A 22,303-nucleotide genomic window follows, 5' to 3' on the forward strand; every position below is an offset into this window, starting at 1 on the left:
TTAAAATTTGTGTCGCCGCTGAACAACTTCACTGATAGTACCGACGGAGGTGTTTTCCATTCCAGTAGTTTTTTATTAGTTCACCATTCAATCGAGCTATCTTGTATTTCCCTGGTGGGATCACCTCCTCCACAAGGTATGGCCCTTCCCAATTAGGTCCTAGTACGCCTGCTGCACTGTCCATAGTGTTTTAGAACACCCTCCTAACTACTAAGTCTCCAACTTCGAATTTTTGATCCTTCACCCTAGAGTTGAAGTATCTAACCACTTTTTGTTGGTTTACTACTACTCTGAGGCTTGCCTTTTCTCATCTTTCTTCGATTAAATTGAGAGATTCTTCTATTAGTTGATGGTTCCTCCCTTGATCGTATTTCTCTCGTCTATGCGATGGGGGAGTGAGTTCAACTGGCAACATGGCTTCATAACCAAACGCCAAAGAGAATGGTGTATGCTTGTTTTTATTTGAGCCATTGTTCGATGTTAAAATAGGACATCCATAAGTATTTTTGGTTAGACTCCTTTGGCTTGTTCAAGGCGTTTCTTCAGAGTGCATTTGATAGTCTTGTTCACTGCTTCTACTGAGCCATTGGCTTGGAGGTGTGCTACCGAGGAAAAGCTCTTTGTGATTCCATGCCTCGTACAAAATTCGGTGAACATATCACTATCTAATTGAGTCCCATTGTCCGAGACTATCTTCTTCAGTAGACCAAATCGACATATGATATTCTTCACAACAAAGTCTAAGACTTTCTTCGAGGTGATGGTGGTGAGTGGTTCTGCATCAGCCCATTTGGTGAAGTAGTCTACAGCTACAACAAAAAATCAGACTCTTCCTCTTCTCGTGGGTAGCTCCCCAATCAGGTCAATTCCCCATACAGCGAAGGGCCCAGGGCTTTGCATTTGTGTTAATTCATTAGGTGTCGCCTGGGGTATCTTGGAGAACATCTGACACTTGTGGCATCTTCTGTTAGGTGCCTAAGTTGTCAGCAGGTAAAGGTAGAACATCATAGGCCAATAGGGTTATTATAGCCTTTGAGTATTCCTCAGTGGAAATGGGAGGACATCACCATGGATTTTGTAGTTGAGTTGCCTAGGATGGCAGGTCAGCATGACTCGAATGGGTGACCGTGGATCGATATACCAAGTCAGCTCATGTTTTGCTTGTGAGAACGAATTTCACAGTGGATCACTATGCTAAATTGTATGTGAAAGAGATTATACATTTTCATGGGGCTCCAAAGTCTATAGTGTCATATCAAGATCCCACTTTTACTTCCAAGGTCTGGGGAGGCCTACAGAAGGCTATGGGTATGCAGTTGAAGTTCAGCACCACTTATCATCCTCAGATAGACGGGCAGTTTGAGATAATGCAGGTATTAGAGGACATGCTTCGGGCATGTGTACTGGATTTTGAGGGCTATTGGAGTAAGTATCTTTTCTTGATGGATTTTCCTACAACAAAAGTTACCAATCAATGATCGGAGTAGCTCCACATGAGATGTTGTATGGTAGGAAATGTAGATCACCCATTCATTGGGATGAAATGGGTAAAACGAAGTATCTTGGTCCTGAGGCATTTCAGAAGACCAATGAGGCTATCAAGAAGATTATAGCTCAAATGCTCCTAGAAGAGTACACTGATCCCAAGCATAACAACGTGGAGTTCAAAGATGGAGACTACATTTTTCTCTGAGTCTCATCATTGAAAGGAGTAAAATTATTTGGGAAGAAGGGCAAGCTAAGCCATAGGTTTGTAGGACCTTCTGAGAAACTGAAAAGGATCGAGCTGGTAGCTTATAGATTGGCTTTGCCCCTAGCTTTTTCAAGAGTTCATGATGTATTTCATGTATCGATGCTTCGAAAGTATGTATCAGATATGACACATGTGTTGATTTATGAGAATCTAGAGTTACAAATAAATTTTTCCTATGAGGAGAAACTGATTTAGATTCTGAACAGGATGGACAAAGTCTTGCAAAACAAGACTATTCTGTTAGTCTAAGTGTTGTGGAGGAACAACAAGGTAGAGGAAGCGACTTGGGAGTTGGAGTCGGATATGCAGGATCAGTATCCCGAGCTGTTCATGTAACTTTCGAGGACAAAATTTATATTAGGAGGGGATAGTGATAGGATAGATTTATTATACTTTTTAGTATTAGTTTTTTAAAGTTTTATTATTATTATTTGATATTTTTAATTCTTTTTATGTGTTGTAGTTGTATTTTTTAGGTTATCATTTGTTACATGGATATTTGAGAAATATTTCAAAATTTATTTGAAATATTATCTTCAATATAGAGAAAAACAATAGAAGATATTTATTTGAATTTATTTGGAGAAGATAAAGGAAAATTCATACTTAAATTGTTGGAAAAAAAATTGAGACAATTTTGTAATTTTGACAATATCTCCCTACTCATATATCTAATTTACGTGTTCTTGGTGGCGTTGGAAAGCTTATTCAAAGCCCTACAAAATCTTGTTTCATTTGAAAAATCAAATTCAGAATTTTAGTTTGTTATATTTGACCTACAAGATTACGCATCCTAGAGTTACGGGATTTGAAATTCAAATGAAGATATTTTGGAGCATTATCAAGTAACACGTGGAAACATCTAGAAAATTCTTTTCACAACCTTATCACTATAAAAAAAAACACTTTAGATTATTTGAGGGACCGCTCTTACTTCTTGACCTCTCTTTCTTCTCTTACTTCCTTTTTCTATTCTTTTAAATGAACTAATTTTCTTTTCTTGGGTCATAATGTAGTCTTTTGATACTCTATTATTATTCAATGCAAGTTTCATGAATTTTTCTTCATACTTGTGATCTATTCAATTTGTGTTTAATGCTTGTGAATTCTTGATCACCATTTTCATGGTTTATATGATTTTAATTCAAAATCTGAAAAGTGAGAGTTAAATATGATATAGTTATTTAGACAGAAATTTTGATATTGGACGAAAGTACCTATATGGTTTGTGTAGTTCTTAGCTTTCTATGTTTAATGCTTGATGTATGTTGAAACTTATCACAAAGATGTAGAAAGTTTGCATATATGTTGAAATTTATATATCCTAATAAGCTTTAGTAAACCTGCTATCACAAGGAGAGGAAGAATAATAAAAATTGTATTGATGATATAATAGAGTGGATAAATGATGAAATTAAATACCTTAATTTTTTTTATCTATTGAATTATTTGTTATTTTTTTCTTTTAATTTTCAATTGTTAATTTAGTTATTTTGTTCTTGTTCTTTTTATTCTTGAAATCAAATTTTTAGTAACCAAATAGAACTAAGAAATTAATTCATTGGTAATTAATATTCAATCCTCGTGGGAACGATACTTTATTTATCACATTATTACTTCTAAATGATATGAATACTTGTGTTATCGAATTTTCACAACAATTTTTTGGCATTGTTTCCGAGGATCGTTTTAATTATATCAAAATAATTAAATTTTATTCCAGTTTGGTTGTTTTTCTTTTTATAATTCTAACTTGGTATGTGTCTAACTTCTCTTATATCAGGCAATTTTGGTTTATGCGACGAGGTAAAACATCTGAGATATTACCGGTGAATCCTGAGATTGAGAGAACATGTAGACAAAAGAAGATGAATAAGAGGTTGGAGACAAGGATGGCTGCAAACCAAGGGAATGCAGTAAATAATGCTGCCAACAATGTCAAAGGGGCAGCGACTGCTGAAGTCCATGTTGAACAAGGGGCTCGAACTTTAAGAGATTATGTACTCCCCACTGTTAAGGGAGTGCATTCATGCATCAGATACCCCACAGTTGTCACTAACAATTTTAAGATCAAGCCGACAATACTACAAATGGTCCAGTCCACCATTCATTTTGGTGGATTACCTACGGAGGACCCAAACATGCACATAGCTAATTTCCTATAGTTGTGTGGAACTTTTAAGATGAATGGGGTGAGTGACTATGCTATCAAATTTAGGTTGTTCCCATTATCACTGAGGGAAAGAGCCAAGAGTTTGTCAAACTCTCTATGGGCCAACTCTATTAACACTTAAGAAGATCTAGCATAGAAGTTTCTCACCAAGTTCTTTCCTCCATCAAAGGCTGGAAGGTTGAGAGGAGAGATCAATAAATTCTTCTAGTCTGATGGGGAATCATTATATGACGCATGGGAGAGGTTTAAAGAAATGTTGAGAAAGTGTCCCCACCACGGCGTTGATAAGTGGATGTTGGTCCACAATTTCTATAATGGGTTGTGCACTACTACGCGCACCACAATTGATGTCGCAGCACGAGGAGCATTCATGGGTAAAAGTGTTAATTAGGCCTATGCATTGTTGGACGAAATGGCCGTGAATAACCACCGGTTTCTCAAGAGAAGAGTAATGAATTACAAGCACTAATGAATTACAAGCTGCATTGTTGACCTTGACCAACCCGAGCATCCATCAGAAATCTAGAGAGTCAACTTGGTCAATTGGCAAATATGCTACAAAGTAGGCCTCAAGGGACTTTTCCTAGTAACAGTGTGGTCAACCCAAAGAAGCAATACAATGCGATATCCTTGAGGAGTGGTAAGGAATTAGAAGAGCCAGTCAAGTAGCATATTCCGTTACTAAAAGTGGTTGATGAGAAGAAGGATAAGGTGGAAGAAGAGGTTAATGAGAACTTTAAAAAGAAGCAGTCATCAATGAGTTTTCAGCACCACATTAAGATCCAATATCCTCAAAGGCTTCAAAAGAAGACGCTTGACAAGTAGTTTTCCAAGTTCTTAGATGTTTTTTGAAAACTTCACATCAACATTCCCTTTGTTGAGGCACTTGAACAAATGTCGATTTATATGAAGTTCATGAAGGAAATCTTGTCGAAGAAAAGGAAACTTGGGGACTATGAGACAATGGCACTTACTGAGGAGTGCATCACAATACTCCAAAAGAAACTACCTCCCAAGATTAAAGATCCGAGTAGTTTCACCATTCCTTGTACTATAGGGAATGTGGTTTTAAGAAGGAACTCTATGATTTAGGGGCAAGTGTGAATCTGATGCCTCTATCTATTTATCTATCTATCAAAAACTATAATTGGGGGAAGCGAGACCAACTACTGTGACACTTCAAATGGTGGATCGCTCAGTCAAAAATTCCCGCAGAGTGATTGATGATGTTCTAGAAAAGGTGGATAAATTTATCTTCTCTACTGATTTCATTATTTTTGATATGGAGGAGAATGCGAACATCCCAATTATTCTTGGAATACCAATTTTAGCTACCGGTAGGGTAATTGATGTACAAAAGGGTGAGTTGAAGCTGCAAGTGCAAAACGAGGAAGTAACATTTAATGTTTTTGCAACAACAAAAATTCCTACTTGCTGTAGAGCTGATGTGGTGAAAAGAGGAGATACCGAGTTGGAAGTCCCGATTAAATAGTCCATGGCTCAATATGGTATTCAGACAATTTGTCAACATTTGAAAATTTTCTTTAATGGAAAAGCTCGAATGTTACATGAGCGGTGGAAAGCTCCAAAAATTTGCAATATGAAGAGACGAGCGTCCACTCATGACACTTTGGCTCTCAAGGACTTGAGGGTGGACTAGACCTGAGTTGAATCCAACAAGGAGGTCAGCGTCCAACTAAAGAACATTAACGAAAGCACCATTGGGAGGCATCCCAATCTTTTATTTGCATTTTTTATTAGTTTTATTTAATTTTTGGATTATGAACATTTTAATTTTAGTATTTTGAGTTTTTTTTTTTAGGATTAGTTTTAATTTATGTAGTTTAGTATTAAATTTGTAATGTTGAATCGTGAAAAAGAAAGAAAGAGAAAGAAAAAGTAGGGCCAGCACACCAATTGGCACCGCGGCACTAAGGAAAACAAAGAAGACCAGAACTAACCAAAAAAAATTTGAGCCGCAATGCAATGAGTTCCAGAGAGCCTTGAATTTTTGAAACAAAGGAAGGGCCGTGTCGCTACTTCGGGCCCAGATAGAATAAAACACGGGATATCCTAAAATTTTCTTTCTACACTTTCTATTCACCATCTCAATTTGTATCCACCACCGCATTTTGGCTATCCTCCACCTGAGGGGGATGGTGGCGAAGGTCCTTTGTCATAAGCAGTCTGAGTGTTTCAGGTAAGTTTCTTTCCGTACCTTTTATTTAAAATTGAGGACAATGTTAAGGTTAAGTTTGGGGGAAGGGATTTATCGTTGTTAGGTTGTTTCTGTATATATTAGGTTGTTGTTTGTTTTATTTTGTTTTAGTTGTGTTTTGATTAGGGTGTTTAGAGTGTGGTTGAATCAAGTCGACAATGATTAGACATTGACAATATGTTGAATGATATGTTGTATAAATTGAATGGAATGAAACCTATAAAAATTCGTGTGCTTGGTTGAATATTCTTTCCACTATTACTTGGGTTTAATTAAATAATTGAGAGCATGATCATGTTTTTAATAAAAAAAATTTGCGATTGAACATATTTATGCTTGCTGAATTTTTAAAATAAAAATTATATTGAAATTGGTTTTATCCTAGAACTTGTTTGCTTGCTTTTTGAGATGAAATCCTAGAGATACATGCTTAGGAAGATGATTTAGGCAATTCTTTGGAACGTTTGAGCCTTTCAAGCAAGCAAACACCTATTTCCAATGATACCTATTTCAAGCAAGCCTTTTCCTTGATCATTCAAGAAGAAAAGCAAATACCTATTTCCAACGTCCCACTACCTCTTGCTACCCCTGTTCATGGCTCCAAATTCCCTGGTAAAAAGCATTTGTTGTGCACCCACTGCGGCTTTCAGAATCATACGCGAGAAAAATGCTACAAGTTACATGGGTTTCCTCTTGGATGGAAACCAAAGCCCCGGGATCCATCTTCTTAATCTTAGAATCACTCCAAACAAGAGCATCATCAGAATTCATCCACTCAGGGCATGACAACAGTTGTTTCCAATGATACGCCCACCTCGTTCACTCCAACACAATATTAGCACATGATGACTATCCTAGCTAATCAAATGCAGGCTCAAGCAAATGACACTCCTGCTTTAATCTCACAAGCTTCTGGTAACAATTCTAATTCTTCATCTACTAGGTTGATTGATATTGGTGCTAGTCACCATATTTGGAAAGATTCTCATTTATTCACATCTTTCGACACAAGTATTCATCCTAATTTTGTTTCCTTGCCAAATGGTATATATGCTTCTGTTTTGAGTGCTGGGATTGTAAAACTCACTTCTGATTTAATTTTGAGCAATGTTCTGTATGTTCCTACTTTTCATATCAACTTGATTTTTGTGAGTGCCCTTTGTCAACAATCCAACTATACTATTTCATTTGATTCAAACCAATGTCTCATTCAGGACAATCTCTACAAAGCTGGATGCATTGGGAACCTCTACGAGTTCTTGTTTGCTCATGTCGCTTTAGTGACTACTATGTTTGGCATAATCTCCTTGGACATCTAGCTCTAAATATTACATCTCATAATGATACTACTTTGTCTTTTTCTACTTTCAATAAACTTCATACACCTTATAATGTTTGTCACCTTACTAGACAAGAAAAAATCTCATTTCCTTCCAATAATAATAACATTTCAGATTGCATATTTTATCTAACTCATATTGATATATGGGGCCCTTATGCCCAAGAAACTAGAGAATGTTATAAATATTTTCTTACTGTTGTGGATGATCATTCTAGGCATACTTGGTTATTTTTGTTGAAAAATAAATCTGATGTTTCTTCTATAATTCCTAATTTCTTTACTATGATCAAAACTCAATTTGGTAACAATTACAGTTGTCTACTCGAATAATGCCAAAGAGTTGTCTTTTGATTTTTTTTAGCCTCTCAAGGAACCCTTCATTTTTTTCTTGTGTTGAATGTCCCAAGCAAAACTCAATGGTTGAAAGGAGACTTCAACATTTTCTTAATGTTGCCTGAGCTTTACTTTTTCAATCAAGTTTGTCTCTCATTTATTCGGGTGATGTTGTCCTAACAGCTACACAAGTCATTAATCGCCTTCCAACTAAACCACTACATAAAAATACTCCATTTGAGGTATTGTATTCTAAGACTCATACTTATGATCATTTATATATTCTTTTGGTTGTTTATGTTATGTATCTACACTCAAAAGCACTATAAATAAATTTACACCTAGAGCTAAACCATGCATTTTTCTTGGTTATCCAAAAGGTATGAAAGCTTTTAAAGTTTTAGAAATTGATACTAACAATATTATTATTTCAAGAGATGTTATTTTTTTATGAAATAATTTTTCCATTTCTTAATAACACCTCTATCAATGATATTTTTTCTTTTTGGATAACTCCACTTCACCTTTACATGTGCAAGATAATACCATTAAAAATGTTGCCTCACATCCACAAGAGGACATTAAGAAATCTTTGGTCCCAACCGAATTCAGGATCCAAATTTTCTATATACATACGAAAGCCTTACTACAGAATGTACCCAAACAACAAATTTCCCAACTAAATTTCATAAGAAAGAAATAAAAAAAATAAGTAAAGAAGGAAAGTTTCAGAGTAGAGATGAAGGTTTACCTCCCGAAAATTCTACCACTCGTCTTTAGGCATATTTTGTTTGTTGTTTCGCAGAGCTTGTGTGAATCAATTTATGTTGTTTCTTCAAGCTATTATGTCTTTGTTTGTTTTCTTTATGTATATATTTTAGTCCTTTGGCTTTTATTCTAGTTAAAAAGTAATTATTTTTGTTTTTGGGTTTGATTTTATCATAATATGGAACACTGAATTAGGAGCGTAGTGATTATTAGACTAGAAGGAACCCGACAATAAGTCCTTAGGAAAAGTGCAGAAAGTGCATATATGCACTGCAGTTTCAAGGATAAGCCTCCACGTAATTAACCACGTAATTGGTTGTCCTCTACATCTAGTAGATTCTTAGGAATTTCCTTTTGTAGGTCCCTACAGTCGTACTCCATTCGTCAAGGCCTACGACGACCGACTTCAAAGGATGAAGGCCCTTCCCGATGAGGAGTTGACTCTCAACTGCCTCATGATGAAGGAGAACCTACGATAGTACAACCTTCTTCTGGCGGACTAGGGCAGCATTGATGGAGTTCTCAGAGACAGCCATGCAGAGGAGTAGAGGTTCTTCATATCCGGGCTTAGAAAAAAATAAAGGGTTAGCCATGTGCACCTTTAGCTACTGGAATGCCTGCTCGAATTCCTCCGTCCACTTGAATCTTTGACCTCCTCGGAGGATGTTGAAGAAAGGGATGAAGTTATTAGTTGCCTTCGAGACAAAACGGCCCAGGCCTGCTATCCTTCCCGTCAGGCTTTGCACATCCTTATGCTTCCTGGGGCATGTCATTTCTATCAGGGCTCTAATCTTTTTGGAGTTGACTTCAATTCATTGGGCGCTGACTATGAACCGTAGGAACTTCCCAAAGGCAACTCTAAAAGTGCACTTCTGAGGATTCAACTTCATCCCAAACTTGCAGAGGACCGAGAATACTTCCGCCAGATCTTTCACTTGGTCGGGGGCTGTCCTAGACTTCACCAACATGTCATCCACGTAAACCTCCATGTTCCTACTAAGCTGGTTTTTGAACATCCAGTTCACTAATCTTTGATACGTAGCACCAACATTCTTGAGACCAAAGGGTATCACTTTACAACAGTATACCATTTTGTCTGTTCGGAAGCTGGTGTGCTCTTGGTCAGCAGCATGCATGGAAATTTGGTTGTACCCCAAGTATACATCCATAAAGGACAAGAGCTCTTACCCGGAGGTAGCGTCGACCATCTGGTCGATCTTAGGCAAAGGAAAACAATCTTTTGGGCAAGCCTTGTTAAGGTATAAGAAGTCTATGCAGGTCCTCCAGGTGCCATTAGGCTGGGCACCAGGACCGGGTTTGACAACCATTTTGGGTAGTGGGCTTCTCGAATAAAACCATTCATGGAAAAATCTTGTCAACTTCTGCCTTTATGGCCAGCGCCTGGGTCAGGTCAACGGTCCTCCGCTTCTATTGCACCGGGGAAACATTATGATCAATGTTCAAGGAGGAATATGATGTTCGGGTCAATGCCTATCATATCGGAGTGAGACCTAGCGAAGACATCCTGGTTCTCCTGGAGAAAGCCTATCAAGGCCTCTTGCACTTCCACCTTGAGATTTTTCCCAACCTTGGTTTTCCTGTCTAAATTGGAGGCATCAAGGGTGACCTCCTTGCCCTCCTTCATTGGTTTGATAGCCCTTTCTACTTGAACTCTGAGGTCTAACTCATTGGACTCCCTTTCCTCTTGAATATCCTAGACCTCCATCTCCTCGAAAAGAGGCTAATCGAGGGTTGTCGCTGCCTCAATACTGGATTCTTAAGGGACACATTATAGCACTGGCAGGCCTCCTTTTGGTCTCTGCGGACTATGCCGATTCCCGCCTCTGTGGGGAACTTCGTGCACAAGTGGCGTATTGAGGTGACGACTCCAAACTCCACCAGGGTTGGACATCCCATAATGGCGTTATAAGCGGAGGAGCAGTCTACGACCACAAATGTCAAGCACTTGAAGTCCTGGCAAGGCAGTTCTCCAAGTGTCACTGGCAGCTTGATCTGCCCCATCAGAATGAAACCTTCCCCTGAGAACCCATAAAGGTGGAGGAGCAAGGGGACATGTCACTAACAGTCAGCCCAATCTTCTCAAAGGCTGACTTGAACAGGATGTTCACAGAACTCCTGTTATCCACCAAGATCCGAGCCACCATCTTGTTGGAGATTTGGCTCTTGACCACCAAAGGATCGTGGTGGAGAAAATTCATCATTCGAGAATCTTCCTTGGAAAATGTGAAGACTTTATCCATCATTCGAGGCATTTGTGCTGGCAACTGGGCTAGCGCCAACATTTCGTCATCATGGTTTAGTTCCCACGCATAGCGATTCTGCAAGCCCCTCAATGTGCCCCCCAAGTGGGGTCCTCCAAAGATAGTCCCTACTATCCCGTTCACCGAGGGAGGTCCATGGGCTATCTGCTGCTGTGGGGTCACGGGCACTTGGCTCGGAGCAAAAGGAACCACCTGCTGTGGAGGAAATCCTGCAGCTAGAGCCTAGGCTAGGCATGCTCCGGCCCTAGCATATTAGTGGAGATGCCTCACTTTGATGAGACTCTCAATTTCATCCCTAATTTGCATGCGCTTGTTGGTGTGGTGGGGTGCCCCACATCATTGTGGAACTGACAAAACTTAGTGGAATCTCTTCTCTCCCTATCCCTCTGCATAGACAGAGGTTTCCGGTAGTGGACCTGCTACTCCGTGGCCAGGAAAATATTCTCCCAAGTATCCACCGGGTCTTTGTGCTCGGAGTATTAGGGAGTGTATTTTTCATCGGGAGTTGCTCCAGTTCTTTTGGGCTTCTTGCCCTTGCCCTTTCTCCAGCGTTTGCTCCCGTTGGGTGCCACAGACTAGGCCGAAGCTGCAGTTCCAACACTGAATGCAGGCTGAAAAACACTGTATCCAATGGGAGCTTCTCCATAGCCTGTCAGGGCGGCACTAAAACCAACATTCGACATGGTGCTGAAGCCAACTGGTTGAACAATAGGACTGAAAAGTGGAGTGCTCATAACACTCGTTCGGGCTGGAGCGTATGGCGAGTACTGAGTTCCCAGAAACAACGTAGCGGGGAAAGCGACTGTTCCTCCAAATGCTCCAATATGGACATCCTCTCAGTTGATGTACTTTTGGGCTCGACGTATGAAGTCGTTGAGACTGTTGCATCCCCTTCACTAAAGGTCATCCCATAGTGGGGAACCTGCTTGGATGCCAACTTGTAGGGCCATCATTGACCCTCTCGGCCCAAGGTATTTCTTCCTTAAAGCATTTGAGGTAGGCTTTAAGGGTCTCAAGTAGTCCCTTCTTTATGTTGGCCAAAGCATTGACCTCAAAATTCACCTTCCAAGCAGCTATGAATTGTCTTCGAAAGGAGTGGTCCCTACTTTATGGTGCCAGAAGTGAATGGATCATGGCTTGTGCTTCTTGAACCATTCATCTGTTGATCCTGTCAAAGTGAACAAGAAGACCTGACACTTGGCATCCTCGAAGATGTGGTGGACTGACATCAATCTATTAAACTTTGAGAGATGGTCGGTGGGATCTGTGCCTCCACTGTACAAATCGATGTTTGGCATTTTGAAGCCTCAAGGCAATGGGGCATCCACAATGTGGGGAGCACAAGGCTCCCCATCTTCATCTTTCGAGTCAGAGTCATGACCTTATCTCCGGGCCATCTTCAGCATTATCCTCTTCAAACTCCCCAACTCTGCTCGGAGAGGGTCACGGTCTTGGTTGGCACTCTATGTTGGGTGTTCTCTACTCCGAGCATTAAGGTCATCTCAGAGGTATGGCTGATTTCTTCTCCCGCGATAGTCCTTGGGAGATGTCTTGCCTCTGCCAGCGTTCAAGTCATCTCGCAGGTCAGGTTGTACTTGGTGGAAAACACCATCCTCAAGGTATCCTAACAGTATTTCCCCCCTCGAAGTCAAGGTACTCGTTGTTGACTGAGACACTAATTCTTTGTCCTCGGTTCGCGAAGACATTTCTTCTGTTGGCCCCTTGGCCAGGGTTTCTTGGAGGCTGGCGAGGTGCTGGTGTGACACCACCTCCGGGCCTAACACGATATGTCGCAGCGTGCCTGGGTGGAATGCCCTGGGCTCAACAGACGCTAGAGGTCTGGCGGTGTCCTCGGGCTCCACGCCCTTGGTTGTCATTGGCCCGTCTCAAGGCCTGAATGGGCTCAAAAGCCCGAAACGTTCTCTTCTGCCCCTGTGTGGGATCTTCAACAACTTTTCCTTTACCCTGATCATGTGGTGCAGGCGGGGCTCCAGCTCTAGCTGGGTGCGCAGGTGGCACGCCAGCTGATGGATGTTGCAACCTGTCAGTGGGGTGCTCGGGAGGCACACCCATTGGTTCGAAAAGCGACACTCCAGCTGGATGCGCAGGTGGCATGCCAGTTTGTTGCCTAGGTGGTACCTTACCATGGGGGTCCATTCACAGCCCTTGGGCTGCCAAAGTAGCCCTCATGGCGTTAACCATCTCCTGTAGGGTGGCGATATTCCCCTCCTGGTCAAGTTTCTGCTGCTAGGTGGTGACTTGGTCTCTGAGAGCCACCACCTCTGTCGGTTCCTTTGCATCCATGGGCTGAGGATAATCATCCTCGTAAAACTTGTCATTTTCGCCGCCGTAATCGGCGTTTTCGTCATAATCCTCCTAGGCCACCTTCGGGTATTCTGGCAGAGGTGTTCAAATGGGTTCTCCTCCCTCAGCTTCAGTGGGAGGAGCAACATCGTCTGGAGTGTTTCTTCTTGTGGTCACCATGACTGAATCTTGGAAACTTTCTTCAAGTACTCAATGAAAGCACCAAAATGATGATTGTCTTTTTCGCTATCAACTAAATAAATGAGAAAAAAAATGCAAGAAAGAAACACGGGTTTTACGTCGTTCATGTTATAAGAAAACCCTAGTCCTCGGGGCTTTATTATTAGTGTCTTGAAGCTTGACATGGCAAACATCAATGGAGGTTGGAACGACCCAAAAATGCTAATAGGGTTTAGTACCGTGATTAGCGTGTCGGGAGGGCATAATTGGACACATGTGTGTGTAATTGATTATATACGTAACTATGTGGCATGCATGATTTATATGATTATGTGAATATATTATATGCATGTTTATGAGTATTAGATATGCATGTGGGCCCTTTACTACTTATAAGGGCATATTTGTAATTTTAGCCCGTTAAGGGCATAAATGTGATTATATGTGATAAATGGTTGAGACAACATTATTATGTGGATATATTTGTAGTATGTGTCTCGAGACGATCCTAGTGAGCGAATTAGTGAAATAGTCATAGTAGGGAATAATACCCGGCTCAGGGTAAGCTTAGGGGTATTTTGGGAACTTAGAATATAATTTGGGGTTTATTGAGTAATGAGTAAGTATTTGGTAATTATTTGGACATGTCAGGATTAATTGGGAATTGATAGGGTGACTTTAGGAATTAGCGGGAATTTGGGAAAAGACCATTTTACCCTTGGAACAATTAAAGAAGACTTAAGTTTTTAGAGGGGCATTTCTGTCTTTTGGGATTAATTTTATACTTAGAAACTTTAGGATTATACCAGAACTAATAGGAAACTAGAGGAACCTCTCAGCCTTCTCACTCTCTCACTCACGTTCACTCTCTTAGGCTTGGAGCTAAGGAAATTTGAAGGAAAGAACTGAAGGATGTAGGCTTGTTGGAGCTCGAGAAATCAAAGCTAAGGTAAGACAAGAGTTCTGGGGAGATTATGCTATCAATTTAGGTAAAAATTTAACTTTTGATTGTTGAATTATGTTGAAATAATAATAGAACTTAGAGCTTGCATGAGAATGGTTTCTAAGGCTGATTTTGGGTGTTTAAGGAAAGTAAGGGATTGTTTATAGACTAAATATGATGTTTATGCTATAAGGATGTGAATTATGGGCTTAAATCTGAGTTTGGCTGCTGATTTGGGGTATGAATTTGAGGTTGGGCTTGAGGAAAAATGCTAGAAAGGAAGGATTTACTGGGTTTGGGGGCTTGGGCTGTGGCCCGCGTGCTTGAAGAGGCTGGCACAGGAGTTGAGGCTAGAGATGATGAACAGGGCCAAAACCCTCCGCCAGTCCCTGAGAACTGGCAGCAGATACTTGCTAATATGCAAGCCAGGCTACAGAGTCGGGAAAAGAAGATTTTCCTTTTGAGACAGCAAACTCTCTTAGGGAGTGTTGCACCTATTGTGCCACCTGCTGTGGCACCAACTGTACAGCCACCTGAGGTTGGGAACATGTGGAAGCCGCTTTATGAACGATTCAGGAGACAGCATCCTCCAATCTTTGAGGGAGGACCAAATCCACTGAAGGCTAAACAGTGTATGAGTATGATCCCCTCCATCCTGGACTTTATAAGGGTGGAAGGTAATGACAGGGTGGCCTGTGCCACCTATATTCTTAGAGAGGATGCCCGCATTTGGTGGGAGGTGGCATCACAGACTCGGGATGTTTCTACTTTGATCTGGGATGGGTTCAGAGATCTGTTCAACCAGAAGTATTACGACGTTACCATCAGGGCAGCAAAGGTGAATGAGTTCATGGGATTGGTACAGGGCAGCATGACAGTTACTGATTATGCCCTGAAGTTTGATAGGCTAGCAAAGTTTGCACCAGACTTACTGCCTATAGATGCAGCCAAATAGGAGAGGTTAGTTTGAGGGCATAATGCTATAATAGCCTGAGATGTGAGGATCACATCAGTACCTGGGGGAGACAACTTATGCCCAGGTTGTTGAGAAGGCTCTTACTACTGAGGAGGTAGAGAATAAGATCTAGAGGGAGAACACTACGAGATGGGATGTTCGCAGAGCAGTGCCTCCATATACAGGGTCTGGTAGGGGCAGAGGCCCCAGTGATCAGAAGAGGAAGACCCCTGACACCTCGACCGATGTTGGTCCTAATAGAAAGGGCCAGGGTGTCTATGGTGACCGCAAGGGAGGAAGTGAGACATGGAGAAGTTATCCAGAGTGCACAAGATGCAGGAAGCGCCATCCGGGAGAATGTCAGGAAAAATCTTGTTACTTGTGCGGGGTGGTTGGACACCTCAAGAAAGATTGCCCGACACTGAAAAAGGAAGAACCAGGGAAGGTGGACAGCTTGACTCTAGCTCGAGTGTTCACCTTGACACAGGCAGAGGCCGAGGCTAGTGCCTCGGTAGTGATAGGTCAGCTTTCTAGCGCTAGCTCTTCATATACTATATTGATTGACTTTGGTGCTACACATTCGTTTGTTTCTAGTAAGGTAATTAATAGATTGTGTAGACCTAGTGAGTATTATACTACGGGGTTTGGGACTATACTGCCTATAGGGGAGTTGGTAGGTTCTAGGAGATGGATTAGAGCATTTCCAATGATGGTGGATAGTAGGGATCTATCAATAGATTTGATTGAGTTGGGTATGGATGATTTTGATATGATTTTAGGAATGGATTGGCTAGTCAAATATGGGGCCACTATAGATTGCAGGAAGAAGATGATGACCTTTGAGCTTGAGGGTGAGGACCCCTTTGTTTTTGTGCGTGTCATGCATGGACCTTGCATTCCCATGATATCAGCATTGAGGGATAGGGACCTATTACAAGGAGGTTGTATAGATTTTCTAGCTACTACGGTGGATACCACTAGAGTTATGCCAGTGGGGCCGGGAGAGACTAGATTGGTATGTGAGTTCTTGGATGTGTTTCCTGAGGATTTACCAGGACTGCCGCTGCACAGGGAGATTCAGTTCGTCATCGAGTTAGCACTGGGTACAAAGCCAGTGTCGAGGGCACCATATAGGATGGCTCTGATAGAGTTAAAGGAGTTGAAGATACAATTACAAGAGCTTCTATATTTAGGGTTTGTCAGACCTATCTTCTCGCCATGGGGTGCTCATGTTTTATTTGTGAAGAAGAAGGATAGAACTCTGAGAATGTGTATAGACTATAGGGAGTTGAACAAGTTGACCATTAAGAACAAGCACCCCTTACCAAGGATCGATGACCTGTTCGATCAGCTGCAAGGAAAGACGATATTCTCAAAGATTGATCTTCGAACTGGTTATCACAAGCTGAGGATCAAGGACGACGATATTCCGAAGACGTCCTTCAGTACGAGGTATGTGCATTATGAGTTCTTAGTCATGTCATTTGGTTTGACCAATGCCCCATCAGCATTTATGGATCTGATGAACAGGGTGTTCAAGGAATTTTTGGATCAGTTTGTGATTATCTTCATCGATGACATCTTAGTTTATTCCAGTTCAAAGGCAGAGGATGAACAACATCTCCGACAGGTATTACAAAGATTGAGAGAGCACCATTTGTATGCCAAGTTTAAAAAGTGTGAGTTTTGGCTACCAAAAGTCGCATTCCTTGGACATATTTTTAGTGGAGATGGGATTAAGGTAGATCTGACCAAGGTGAGGCGGTTAGGGATTGGCTGAGGCCAAGGAATGCCTCGAAAGTTAGAAGCTTCTTCGAATTAGCAGGTTATTACAGGCAGTTCTTGGAAGGGTTTTCGAAGATTGCTGCACCAATGACAAAATTAACACAGAGGAATCTGAAATTCACTTGGTCAGACAAGTGTGAGGGTAGCTTCCAGGAACTGAAGTGGAGACTGATTACCGCTCCTGTGTTGAGTCTTCCTTCGGAGGGAGGAAAGTTTGTAGTATATTGTGACGCATCGAGATTGGGGTTGGAATGCGTATTGATGCAGAATGAGAAGGTTATTGCCTATGTGTCACGGCAGTTGAAGGAATATGAGCAGCGATGTCCTACCCATGATTTGGAACTGGCAGCGGTGGTATTCGCAGTGAAAGTTTGGCGATATTACTTGTATGGAGAGAAGTGCGAGACATACACCGATCATAAGAGTGTAAAGCATTTCTTCACCCAGAAGGACTATGTAATGACCCAAATTTCCTAATAAGGCTTAGGGTCTTGATTAGCATGCCTGGAGGGCAATAAGTGATTTTTTGTTATAATATGTGAATTTGTGTGAATATGTGATTAGAAATGCATGATTAGGTGAATTAAATATGCATGTGGGCCCCATCTGGTAATTAGGAGCATGTTTGCAATTTTATCCCGTTGAGGGCATAAATATGATAATTGTGATATACCTGTGATATATCTGTGTTGCACGATCCGAGACAGTCCTAGGGAGCGGTTAGCTAGAAGGTCACAACGGGGTCGAAAATTTGACTTGGGGCGAGTCGAGGGGTAATTCGGGCATTAGACATTTCTATGGGGTTATCGGTTTATGGAAATAAATATTTGGAGATATATTTGAGGTTAGAATGTTTAGGAGGGAATGTTGGGGAAATTTACCATTTTGCCCTCGGGGACGTTTTTGGTACCCCGAGCCTAGAGGTAACCTTAGGAACTTAAGTTAAATAAAACAAAACTAATAGAAGCCTTTAGAAAAAAAAAAGAAAAAAAAAGAACCGACCCTCCCTTCTGCCTCTTCTCTCTCCTTATTTCCTCTAAGTTGTCTTAGCAAGGGAAATTTTGGTGGAAACTACTCAAAACAAAGGAATTGGGCTGGGAATCTTGGGAGCTAGAAGCTTGAAGGTTTAGGACCTAATTTAGAGACTCAACTCAGCTCAAGGTAAGCTTTAATCTTAGTGAATTATGCTGGTTTTAAGCTGAAATTCTAGAGTAATGCATGTGTGTTGAGTGAAGAATTGACTTTGAGTTTGATAAGGTTTTTAGCTTGAATTCATGTTGGGTTTTGTTGCTGAATCTATAGTATAACCTCTGTGATGATTAGTCTGGATGGTTAGCTTGATTTTGGGGTAAATTGGATTGGTTTTCGAGGTAAAAATGGTGAGTTTTTCTGGGCCCGAGGGGTCAGGCCGCAGCGCTGTTCTTGCTGAGTCGCAGCCCCTTAGAACATAGGGGCGTCTGGAATTGAAGGCGTGCCGCGGTGCCCTTCAGGAAGGGTCGCGGTGCATGTAGGCTGACTTGAGGCAGGGCCTTGAGTTGAGCTGGGGGCCGCGGCATGAGTTCCTAGGGCCGCGATGCTTAGTGCATTTTTGGGTTCTAAAAAGGTTTTAGGCTCGAGAATTCAATAGTTAAGGCTTGGGATGGATTTTATCACCCGGATTGATAGAATTCAATGTCCCGGAGACTAGAATTATGACCCAAAGTTATTCAATGGATTAGAACTTGATGGGTGGAAATTGTTAATGTGTTGTGACTAGGGATTCAGCGAGGCTCGGACTAGGGGACTTTGCTTGGGACATCGGTGCTTGGAAAGCTTGGGGCACAGGTAAGAAAACTATTGTTCCCATAGAGCTTGATTTTGCAGGGCACGACCCTTAATGATTGAGTTGCAGGGCTCGGCCCTACATGATTGTGTTGCAGGGCGTAGCCCTTTGATTGAATTTATATGTGATTAAGTATTTGTTTAGTTATATTATGTGTACATATAAATGATTGAACGGCGATGGCCGGGAACGGCGAAGGCGGGGAACGGCGAAGGCCGAGAACGGCAATGGGCCGGGAGCAGCATTTAGCACGCGGAGTGCAAGTTTCCAAGGCGAGACCCCAAAGGATACCTGGGATATCCTCACGGTGTGGACCGCGAACCCAAGGTCTGGTAAAGCGCCTGGGTTGGCATGGACGTATGTGTATAGCCTGAAGATGGCTTGTTTATATGTTAAGTGTTTGGTATGCATATATTATCTGCTTGTGAGAGTTTTCTTGCTGAGCTTCAGCTCACGGGTGCTCTATGGTGCAGATAAAGGCAAGGGGAAAGTCGACCAACCTTGAGTATGGTGAGCGTGATGGGCAGTGCGTACATGTCTGGTCTGCCTGGCTGCCACAGCCAGGGATATTTTTGGGAGATGCTTTGTATCAAATTCTATTTTATCGTTTATCCGACTCTGATTATAATTTTGAGTTGTAAATATTTCTAAAAAATATTTTATTTTGGGATCCCAAGTGTTAAACGCTTTATGATTTTCAGTAAAAGGTTTATTTCCAAAGTTTATGACTCTGATTAAAGTTTAATTACACTTTTGTCTTAAAACCCTCGATTAGCGAGTTGATTGCACGATTTAAACTCACTTAGTAATGGCTCTAAGGTGGTAGGGCGTTACAGACTATGACTTTGACATTTTATACCACCCGTGGAAAGCCAATGTAGTGGCTGATGCGTTGAGCCGGAGAGGCCCAGGACAGCTATTTAGTTCGATGCAAATATCAAAAGAATTGGCAGAAGAGATGACCAGGGTGAGGATAGAACTGGTTGTGGGTCGGTTGGCCAATATTACTTTACAATCTACCCTCCTGGAAAGGATAAGAGAGGGTCAGTTGGATGATGCGTAGTTGCAGGAGGTTAGAGGGAATGTCCTGGCTGGAGTGGCTAAGGATTATTCTATTTCAGAGATAGGTTTACTACAGTTTAAGGATCAGATCTGTGTTCCGATGAATATGGGTATTAGACGAGATATACTTGATGAATCCCATACTACACCATACTCACTTCATCCAGGCACCATGAAGATGTACCATGATCTATGGACTACATATTGGTGGCTTAGGATGAAGAAGGACGTAGTTGAGTATGTGGCCAAGTGTTTAACCTGTCAGCAGGTGAAAGCTGAGCATCAGCAACCAGCAGGGTTGTTACAGCCTTTAGGTATTCTCGAGTGGAAGTGGGAAGACATTATGGATTTTGTGGGAGGTTTACCCAGGACAGTGGGGCTACATGACTCGGTATTGGTGATAGTAGACAAATACACCAAGTCAGCTCACTTTCTACCAGTGAGGATGACCTATACTGTGGACCAGTACGCGGAGTTGTATGTAAGGGAGATTGTACGTCTCCATGGGGTTCCTAAATCTATAGTATCGGACCGGGATCCCATTTAATTCACTGCCAAGTTTTGGGGTTGTTTGCAGAAGGCTATGGGGACTCAGTTGAAGTAAAGTACAGCCTTTCATCCTCAGACAGATGGACAGTCTGAGAGGACAATTCAGGTATTGGAAGACATGTTTAGAGTGTGTGTATTGGACTTCGAGGGGTCTTGGAGTAAGTACTTCCCGTTGATTGAGTTTTCATACAAAAATAGTTACCAATCAATTATTGGAGTAGCTCCTTACGAGATGTTGTATGGAAGGAGATGTAGATCACCCATACATTGGGATGAGATGGGTGAGAGAAATTATTTGGGACCAGAGATGGTTCAGAAGACTAACGAAGCTATTGAGAAGATCTGAGCTCGAATGCTCGCTTCGCAAAGCAGACAGAAAAGCTACGTTGATCCTAAGCATAGGGACGTGAAGTTCCAAGTAGGGGACCACGTGTTTCTGTGAGTTTCACCATTATGAGGGGTGAGGAGGTTTGGGAAAAAGGGCAAGTTGAGCCCTAGATTCATAGGACCTTCTGAGATCTTGGAGAGGAACGGGCAAGTAGCCTATAGATTGGTTATGCCGCCATCATTATCAGGAGTTCACGACGTATACCACATCTCTATGATCCGGAAGTATGTGTCTGATACAACTCATGTGTTGAGTTATGAGGATCTGGAGTTACAAACATATTTATCACATGAGGAGCGACCAGTACAGGTCCTAGACAAAAAAGACAAGGTTCTATAAAACAAGACGATTCCTCTAATCAAAGTATTATGGAGGAATAGCAAGGTTAAGGAAGCGACCCGGGAGCTTGAGTCAGCTATGCGGGATCAGTATCCCGATCTATTCAGGTAAATTTCGATGACAAAAATCTCAGTAAGAGAGGATAGTCGTAATGACCCAAAAATGCTAATAGGGTTTAGTACTTGGATTAGCGTGCCAGGAGGGTATAATTGGACATATGTGTGTGTAATTGATTAAATATGTGACTATGTGGCATGCACGATTTATATGATCATGTAAATATCTTTACTGCTTATAAGGGCATATTTGTAATTTTGGCTCATTAAGGGCATAATTATATGTGATAGATGGTTAAGACCACATTATTTTGTGGATATATTTGCAGTATATGGCTCGAGGCGATCCTAGTGAGTAGATTTGCAGAATAGTCACAGCAGGGAATAATACTCTGTTTGGGGTGAGCTTAGGGGTATTTTGGGAACTTAGAATATAATTTGGGGTTTATTGAGTAACGAGTAAGTATTTGTAATTATTTGGACATGTCGGGATTAATTGAGAATTGATAGGATGACTTGAGGAATTAGCGGAAATTTGATAAAAGACCATTTTACCCTTTGAACAATTAAAGAAGGCTGAGTTTTTAGAGTGGCATTTCTGTCTTTTGGGATTAAGTTTATCCTTAGACACTTTAGGATTATACCATAATTAATAGGAAACTAAAGGAACCTCTCAGCCTTCTCACTCTCTCATTCACGCTCACTCTCACTCCCTCTCTTAGGCTTGGAGCTAAGGAAATTTGAAGGAAAGAACTGAAGGATTTAGGCTGGTTGGAGCTGGGGAAATCAAAGCTAAGGTCAGACAAGAGTTCTGGGGAGATTAGGCTATCAATTCAGGTAAAGATTTAACTTTTGATTGTTGAATTATGTTGAAATAATGTTAGAACTTAGAGCTTGCATGAGAATGGTTTATAAGGCTGATTTTGAGGTTTTAAGGAGAGTAAGGGATTGTTTATAGGCTAGATATAATGTTTACGCTATAAGGATGGGAATTATTGGCTTAAATATGAATTTGGTTGCTGATTTGGGGTATGAATTTGAGGTTAGGCTC

General features: G+C 41.3%; 1 non-coding gene across 1 annotated transcript; it reads right to left on the bottom strand.

Annotated features, from left to right (window-relative positions):
• Window positions 1-4,101: 4,101 nt before the first annotated feature.
• Window positions 4,102-4,208, bottom strand: LOC133828100 (small nucleolar RNA R71). The gene has a single exon (XR_009890742.1). It is a non-coding gene; the product is annotated as a small nucleolar RNA R71 (small nucleolar RNA).
• Between the last annotated feature and the right edge of the window lie 18,095 nt (window positions 4,209-22,303).

The sequence above is a fragment of the Humulus lupulus genome, chromosome 3 (genome assembly GCF_963169125.1).
Source record: "Humulus lupulus chromosome 3, drHumLupu1.1, whole genome shotgun sequence".
NCBI lineage: Eukaryota > Viridiplantae > Streptophyta > Magnoliopsida > Rosales > Cannabaceae > Humulus > Humulus lupulus.